Source organism: Pomacea canaliculata, linkage group LG8 (genome assembly GCF_003073045.1).
Source record: "Pomacea canaliculata isolate SZHN2017 linkage group LG8, ASM307304v1, whole genome shotgun sequence".
Lineage (NCBI taxonomy): Eukaryota > Metazoa > Mollusca > Gastropoda > Architaenioglossa > Ampullariidae > Pomacea > Pomacea canaliculata.
In genome coordinates, this window is record NC_037597.1 from 15,627,975 (window position 1) to 15,637,298 (window position 9,324).

The following is a 9,324-nucleotide window of genomic DNA, read 5'->3' on the forward strand; positions in this document are numbered from 1 at the left end:
TTCTATCTTTAGTTCTATCTTTAATTCTATCTTTAACTCTATCTTTAATTCTATCTTTAGTTCTATATTAATTCTATATTAATTCTATCTTTAGTTCTATCTTTATCAGTGAGAGAGTGAGAGTGTGAGAGAGTGAGTGTGAGTGAGTGAGTGTGAGTGAGAGTGTGAGTGTGAGAGAGTGAGAGTGAGTGAGAGTGAGTGTGAGAGAGTGAGTGTGAGTGAGTGAGAGTGAGTGAGTGTGAGAGAGTGTGAGAGAGAGAGTGAGTGAGTGTGAGTGTGAGAGTGAGTGAGAGTGAGTGTGAGTGAGTGTGAGTGAGTGAGAGTGAGTGAGAGTGAGTGAGAGTGAGTGAGAGTGAGTGAGTGTGAGAGTGAGTGAGAGTGAGTGAGTGTGTGAGTGAGTGAGTGAGAGTGAGTGTGAGAGTGTGAGTGAGTGACTGTGAGTGAGAGTGTGTGAGAGTGAGTGAGAGTGAGTGAGTGAGTGAGAGTGAGTGAGAGTGAGAGTGTGTGAGTGTGAGAGTGAGTGAGTGAGAGTGAGAGAGTGAGAGTGTGAGAGAGTGAGTGTGAGTGAGTGAGTGTGAGTGAGAGTGTGTGAGTGTGAGAGAGTGAGAGTGAGTGAGAGTGAGTGTGAGAGAGTGAGTGTGAGTGAGTGAGAGTGAGTGTGAGAGAGTGTGAGAGAGAGTGAGTGAGAGTGTGTGAGTGTGAGAGAGTCAGAGAGTGAGTGAGTGTGAGTGAGTGAGTGTGAGTGAGTGAGAGTGAGAGTGAGAGTGAGAGAGTGAGAGAGTGAGTGTGAGTGAGAGAGTGTGTGAGAGTGAGTGAGAGTGAGTGAGAGTGAGTGAGTGAGTGTGAGTGAGTGAGTGAGAGTGAGTGTGAGAGTGAGTGAGTGAGAGTGAGTGTGAGAGTGTGAGTGAGTGTGAGTGAGAGTGTGTGAGTGTGAGAGAGTGAGTGAGAGTGAGTGTGAGAGAGTGTGAGTGAGTGTGCGAGTGAGTGAGAGTGTGTGAGAGAGTGAGTGTGAGTGAGTGAGTGAGAGTGAGTGAGCGTGAGAGTGAGTGAGTGAGTGTGAGTGTGAGAGTGAGTGAGTGTGAGTGACAGTGTGTGAGTGTGAGAGAGTGAGTGAGAGTGAGAGTGAGAGAGAGTGAGTGAGAGTGAGTGAGAGTGTGAGAGAGAGTGAGAGAGAGTGAGTGAGAGTGAGTGTGAGAGTGAGTGAGTGAGTGTGTGAGAGTGAGTGAGAGAGAGTTAGTGTTAGAGAGTGAGAGTGAGTGAGTGTGAGAGAGAGTGAGTGAGAGTGCATGAGTGAGAGTGAGTGAGAGAGTGAGAGAGAGAAAAAAAACAGTGCACGGAATAGAAAAGGAATACATCCCCTGGTTAGCCGCCGTTGGTTTGTTCGGCGTAGTCGCTGTCCTTTCCAAGCCAGCTGTTGTTGAGGTCGATGGTGTGATCGTCGTAGTCACCGAGCAACATCAGCTGACCGTTGATGGCAGTGGTGGTCATGCCAGTCTGTTAATCCAGTCTCATTAGTCGAGAAATAGTTGGTGGAGTAACGACAGGGAAACTGTAACAACACAGTGTGTCAAACAATAAGATATCTCTTTACAGAAAAACACAATAAGGGGAATACCATCGTAATACTCTGTATGCAATAACATGTTTAGTGTAAGTTGCAATTGTTTCTTTTATCTTTGCTGCCTCAACGAAAAGATTATTAAGGGAGGAGAAATACATTTAGTTTTGTAAACAAGATGCTGATGTACCCTGTAAGTAATCCTGGTAGCCTCTGTTGCTTTACTCGGCGTGGTCACTGGCCGCCATAATCCGTGTCAGGTGATCGTTGATGTCTTGGTGGACAAAGTCGCTGTCCTCTCCTAGCCACCTGTTGTTGGTGTCAGTTGACAGTCGTAGTCACGTGCAGCATTAGGTGGCGACGGTGGTAGCTGCTTCCCCCATCAGTAGAGCCCCCACTCTTGTCTTATCCAGTGCCCTTAGTCAAGAACACTTTGGTCGGTGTAACGAACAGGAAACTGTTAAAAAGTAAGCGGAGTGTGTCAAACAATTAGAAATCTCTTTAGTCCGAAATGACTGTTGTTAACAAAATAAATCGGATGCCATCATAATACTCTGTATGCGAAACGTGTTTCACTTTATCGACAAACTGAAGTGGGTTCATTATCGTGGTCATCTCGATTTACCAAGGGTAGACGGACAATAAGTTTGTTTTGAAAACTACGATTGCCGGTGTACCTTGTTAATACAACTGTTTGGTAGCCGCTGTTGCTTCTGGCGTGGTCACTGAGCGCAGTTAACCGAGTCTGTGTTGGTCGGTGTAGTCGTTGTCCTCTCCTGGCAAGTTGTTGTTGAGGTCGATGGTGTGGTAGCCGTAGTCATGAGCTCACGACGATGGTAGCTGCTTCCTCCTGGCTGTTTTCAAGCCAGTCCCAGACCAGAATGGATTGGAGGTAGGGGGGGGGAGAGACTGGGGAAAATGAGAGTGAAAAGGGAAGAGAAACGACGAAGATAGGAAAAAGAATGCTAGGTTAGGTAAGGGTGCAGGAATGGTGGGAGAATGAAAAGAGGGGTTACAAGAATGAAGACATGGAGGAGGGGGAGATAGTAGGTAAGGACAGGAGATTATAGGAAGGAGTGATGCCAAAGGATACCAATGAGAGAGAAAGAAAAGAATAGGAATAAGAATAGAAGGGACAGAAAAAGAGATGAAAAGCGCCTAACAAGGACCAACGCTTATCTACCAGCCTCGAGCTCTGTGTCTGCGACCAGACAACTGCTGATGATGAAGCGTAGAGTGCTCTGGCACTAACATGTGCCACCTCATGTCTCTCTCGTCCTATAGGCCGGCACTGCTGTCTCGAGCTGAACAGCGCCTAACAAGGACCAACGCTACCAGCCTCGAGCTCTGTGTCTCCAGACAACTGCTGATGATTACGCTGTCTCGAGCTGAACAGCGCCTAACAAGGACCAACGCTTATCTACCAGCCTCGAGCTCTGTGTCTGCGACCAGACAACTGCTGATGATGAAGCGTAGAGTGCTCTGGCACTAACATGTGCCACCTCATGTCTCTCTCGTCCTATAGGCCGGACTGCTGTCTCGAGCTGAACAGCGCCTAACAAGGACCAACGCTTATCTACCAGCCTCGAGCTCTGTGTCTGCGACCAGACAACTGCTGATGATGAAGCGTAGAGTGCTCTGGCACTAACATGTGCCACCTCATGTCTCTCGTGTCCTATAGGCCGCACTGCTGTCTCGAGCTGAACAGCGCCTAACAAGGACCAACGCTTATCTACCAGCCTCGAGCTCTGTGTCTGCGACCAGACAACTGCTGATGATGAAGCGTAGAGTGCTCTGGCACTAACATGTGCCACCTCATGTCTCTCTCGTCCTATAGGCCGGACTGCTGTCTCGAGCTGAACAGCGCCTAACAAGGACCAACGCTTATCTACCAGCCTCGAGCTCTGTGTCTGCGACCAGACAACTGCTGATGATGAAGCGTAGAGTGCTCTGGCACTAACATGTGCCACCTCATGTCTCTCTCGTCCTATAGGCCGGACTGCTGTCTCGAGCTGAACAGCGCCTAACAAGGACCAACGCTTATCTACCAGCCTCGAGCTCTGTGTCTGCGACCAGACAACTGCTGATGATGAAGCGTAGAGTGCTCTGGCACTAACATGTGCCACCTCATGTCTCTCTCGTCCTATAGGCCGGACTGCTGTCTCGAGCTGAACAGCGCCTAACAAGGACCAACGCTTATCTACCAGCCTCGAGCTCTGTGTCTGCGACCAGACAACTGCTGATGATGAAGCGTAGAGTGCTCTGGCACTAACATGTGCCACCTCATGTCTCTCTCGTCCTATAGGCCGGACTGCTGTCTCGAGCTGAACAGCGCCTAACAAGGACCAACGCTTATCTACCAGCCTCGAGCTCTGTGTCTGCGACCAGACAACTGCTGATGATGAAGCGTAGAGTGCTCTGGCACTAACATGTGCCACCTCATGTCTCTCTCGTCCTATAGGCCGGACTGCTGTCTCGAGCTGAACAGCGCCTAACAAGGACCAACGCTTATCTACCAGCCTCGAGCTCTGTGTCTGCGACCAGACAACTGCTGATGATGAAGCGTAGAGTGCTCTGGCACTAACATGTGCCACCTCATGTCTCTCTCGTCCTATAGGCCGGACTGCTGTCTCGAGCTGAACAGCGCCTAACAAGGACCAACGCTTATCTACCAGCCTCGAGCTCTGTGTCTGCGACCAGACAACTGCTGATGATGAAGCGTAGAGTGCTCTGGCACTAACATGTGCCACCTCATGTCTCTCTCGTCCTATAGGCCGGACTGCTGTCTCGAGCTGAACAGCGCCTAACAAGGACCAACGCTTATCTACCAGCCTCGAGCTCTGTGTCTGCGACCAGACAACTGCTGATGATGAAGCGTAGAGTGCTCTGGCACTAACATGTGCCACCTCATGTCTCTCTCGTCCTATAGGCCGGACTGCTGTCTCGAGCTGAACAGCGCCTAACAAGGACCAACGCTTATCTACCAGCCTCGAGCTCTGTGTCTGCGACCAGACAACTGCTGATGATGAAGCGTAGAGTGCTCTGGCACTAACATGTGCCACCTCATGTCTCTCTCGTCCTATAGGCCGGACTGCTGTCTCGAGCTGAACAGCGCCTAACAAGGACCAACGCTTATCTACCAGCCTCGAGCTCTGTGTCTGCGACCAGACAACTGCTGATGATGAAGCGTAGAGTGCTCTGGCACTAACATGTGCCACCTCATGTCTCTCTCGTCCTATAGGCCGGACTGCTGTCTCGAGCTGAACAGCGCCTAACAAGGACCAACGCTTATCTACCAGCCTCGAGCTCTGTGTCTGCGACCAGACAACTGCTGATGATGAAGCGTAGAGTGCTCTGGCACTAACATGTGCCACCTCATGTCTCTCTCGTCCTATAGGCCGGACTGCTGTCTCGAGCTGAACAGCGCCTAACAAGGACCAACGCTTATCTACCAGCCTCGAGCTCTGTGTCTGCGACCAGACAACTGCTGATGATGAAGCGTAGAGTGCTCTGGCACTAAACATGTGTCTCTCTCGTCCTATAGGCCGCACTGCTGTCTCGAGCTGAACAGCGCCTAACAAGGACCAACGCTTATCTACCAGCCTCGAGCTCTGTGTCTGCGACCAGACAACTGCTGATGATGAAGCGTAGAGTGCTCTGGCACTAACATGTGCCACCTCATGTCTCTCTCGTCCTATAGGCGACTGCTGTCTCGAGCTGAACAGCGCCTAACAAGGACCAACGCTTATCTACCAGCCTCGAGCTCTGTGTCTGCGACCAGACAACTGCTGATGATGAAGCGTAGAGTGCTCTGGCACTAACATGTGCCACCTCATGTCTCTCTCGTCCTATAGGCCACTGCTGTCTCGAGCTGAACAGCGCCTAACAAGGACCAACGCTTATCTACCAGCCTCGAGCTCTGTGTCTGCGACCAGACAACTGCTGATGATGAAGCGTAGAGTGCTCTGGCACTAACATGTGCACCTCATGTCTCTCTCGTCCTATAGCCGGACTGCTGTCTCGAGCTGAACAGCGCCTAACAAGGACCAACGCTTATCTACCAGCCTCGAGCTCTGTGTCTGCGACCAGACAACTGCTGATGATGAAGCGTAGAGTGCTCTGGCACTAACATGTGCCACCTCATGTCTCTCTCGTCCTATAGGCCGGACTGCTGTCTCGAGCTGAACAGCGCCTAACAAGGACAACGCTTATCTACCAGCCTCGAGCTCTGTGTCTGCGACCAGACAACTGCTGATGATGAAGCGTAGAGTGCTCTGGCACTAACATGTGCCACCTCATGTCTCTCTCGTCCTATAGGCCGACTGCTGTCTCGAGCTGAACAGCGCCTAACAAGGACCAACGCTTATCTACCAGCCTCGAGCTCTGTGTCTGCGACCAGACAACTGCTGATGATGAAGCGTAGAGTGCTCTGGCACTAACATTGCCAATGTCTCTCTCGTCCTATAGGCCGCACTGCTGTCTCGAGCTGAACAGCGCCTAACAAGGACAACGCTTATCTACCAGCCTCGAGCTCTGTGTCTGCGACCAGACAACTGCTGATGATGAAGCGTAGAGTGCTCTGGCACTAACATGTGCCACCTCATGTCTCTCTCGTCCTATAGGCCGACTGCTGTCTCGAGCTGAACAGCGCCTAACAAGGACAACGCTTATCTACCAGCCTCGAGCTCTGTGTCTGCGACCAGACAACTGCTGATGATGAAGCGTAGAGTGCTCTGGCACTAACATGTGCACCTCATGTCTCTCTCGTCCTATAGGCGGACTGCTGTCTCGAGCTGAACAGCGCCTAACAAGGACCAACGCTTATCTACCAGCCTCGAGCTCTGTGTCTGCGACCAGACAACTGCTGATGATGAAGCGTAGAGTGCTCTGGCACTAACATGTGCCACCTCATGTCTCTCTCGTCCTATAGGCCGGACTGCTGTCTCGAGCTGAACAGCGCCTAACAAGGACCAACGCTTATCTACCAGCCTCGAGCTCTGTGTCTGCGACCAGACAACTGCTGATGATGAAGCGTAGAGTGCTCTGGCACTAACATGTGCCACCTCATGTCTCTCTGTCCTATAGGCCAACTGCTGTCTCGAGCTGAACAGCGCCTAACAAGGACCAACGCTTATCTACCAGCCTCGAGCTCTGTGTCTGCGACCAGACAACTGCTGATGATGAAGCGTAGAGTGCTCTGGCACTAACATGTGCCACCTCATGTCTCTCTCGTCCTATAGCCGGACTGCTGTCTCGAGCTGAACAGCGCCTAACAAGGACCAACGCTTATCTACCAGCCTCGAGCTCTGTGTCTGCGACCAGACAACTGCTGATGATGAAGCGTAGAGTGCTCTGGCACTAACATGTGCCACCTCATGTCTCTCTCGTCCTATAGGCCGGACTGCTGTCTCGAGCTGAACAGCGCCTAACAAGGACCAACGCTTATCTACCAGCCTCGAGCTCTGTGTCTGCGACCAGACAACTGCTGATGATGAAGCGTAGAGTGCTCTGGCACTAACATGTGCCACATGTCTCTCTCGTCCTATAGGCGACTGCTGTCTCGAGCTGAACAGCGCCTAACAAGGACCAACGCTTATCTACCAGCCTCGAGCTCTGTGTCTGCGACCAGACAACTGCTGATGATGAAGCGTAGAGTGCTCTGGCACTAACATGTGCCACCTCATGTCTCTCTCGTCCTATAGGCCGGACTGCTGTCTCGAGCTGAACAGCGCCTAACAAGGACCAACGCTTATCTACCAGCCTCGAGCTCTGTGTCTGCGACCAGACAACTGCTGATGATGAAGCGTAGAGTGCTCTGGCACTAACATGTGCCACTCATGTCTCTCTCGTCTATAGGCGCACTGCTGTCTCGAGCTGAACAGCGCCTAACAAGGACCAACGCTTATCTACCAGCCTCGAGCTCTGTGTCTGCGACCAGACAACTGCTGATGATGAAGCGTAGAGTGCTCTGGCACTAACATGTGCCACCTCATGTCTCTCTCGTCTATAGGCCGGACTGCTGTCTCGAGCTGAACAGCGCCTAACAAGGACCAACGCTTATCTACCAGCCTCGAGCTCTGTGTCTGCGACAGACAACTGCTGATGATGAAGCGTAGAGTGCTCTGGCACTAACATGTGCCACCATGTCTCTCTCGTCCTATAGGCCGACTGCTGTCTCGAGCTGAACAGCGCTAACAAGGACCAACGCTTATCTACCAGCCTCGAGCTCTGTGTCTGCGACCAGACAACTGCTGATGATGAAAGCGTAGAGTGCTCTGGCACTAACATGTGCCACCCCATGTCTCTCTGTAGCCGCACTGCTGTCTCGAGCTGAACAGCGCCTAACAAGGACCAACGCTTATCTACCAGCCTCGAGCTCTGTGTCTGCGACCAGACAACTGCTGATGATGAAGCGTAGAGTGCTCTGGCACTAACATGTGCCACCTCATGTCTCTCTCGTCCTATAGGCCACTGCTGTCTCGAGCTGAACAGCGCCTAACAAGGACCAACGCTTATCTACCAGCCTCGAGCTCTGTGTCTGCGACCAGACAACTGCTGATGATGAAGCGTAGAGTGCTCTGGCACTAACATGTGCCACCCATGTCTCTCGTGTCCTATAGGCCGCACTGCTGTCTCGAGGTAACAGCGCCTAACAAGGACCAACGCTTATCTACCAGCCTCGAGCTCTGTGTCTGCGACCAGACAACTGCTGATGATGAATGTAGAGCACCACTTGTCGTCTCGTCGGAAGGTTGGAAGGCAGTAAGGGTTGAGAAGGAAGAGAAGGTGAATGAAGGGTGGTAAGTGGAAGGAAGAGATAGGAAAGGTTTGATGGAAAGGAAAGGTAATAAGGGGTGGAGAAAGGGTAAAGTTGGATTTGCAAGGAAGGAGAGAGGGAGTTGGATGGTAACAAAGTGTGAGGTAGAGGTGAAAAGTTGAGAAGTTTGAAATTGGTGTGAAGCAAATGTGTAGAAGGCAAAATAGGAGGCTATTGGAAGGTTTGTGGGAAGGAAGAGGTTGGAAATGATGAAATGATGACAAAGGGAAAAAGAATTTGTCTGGGATGAAAGAAGATAATTGATGAAGTATATGTGTGGGAGCAAGGAGTGAGGTGGTGGAAAAGGAAGGAATGGGAATAACCTGAAACATAAAAGAGAAAGTACAACTGTGCTAATATATGCACCAAAAGCATTGTGAAGCTAATTATCATTGTGTAAATATGTGCTGCCAATTACTTATACACCTTATACATGTGAAAATGAGGTGGCTTGATGGATAAAAGAGTGAATTCCACAAAAAACCTAGAGGCAGTTCCTTCCAAGCCAATCCATGCAAGTAGTGGAAGAAGTAGTTGAGTGCCTATGTATTTGTGTGTGTGCTCTGTTGCATGCGCGCTTTGAAGTGAATGCAACAAATGCAGATAACAATTGTCATTCAATGGAACTCAACTATGTCATTCAATAAAGTGACAATCTAAATACACAAACACTAAATCTTAATGCAAAGCAGTTACATGAATCAATGTGTCTACATTATTATAATCTTGAAAGGTGACATTGCAAGTGAAATTACTAAATACATGTGTCAAGGGAGTTGAAGAGATGTGTTGTGGATGCAGGTAACATTCTTATTTCAAGAAATTTAAATATGTCATTGAATGAAAGGAACTCAGTTTAATCAAAAATGTCTTTATAGTTTGTGCCACTTACCTTATGGGCTGACCTGACCTGGTTTTAAAAGCTGGTTTACCAAACCTGTTATCTGTA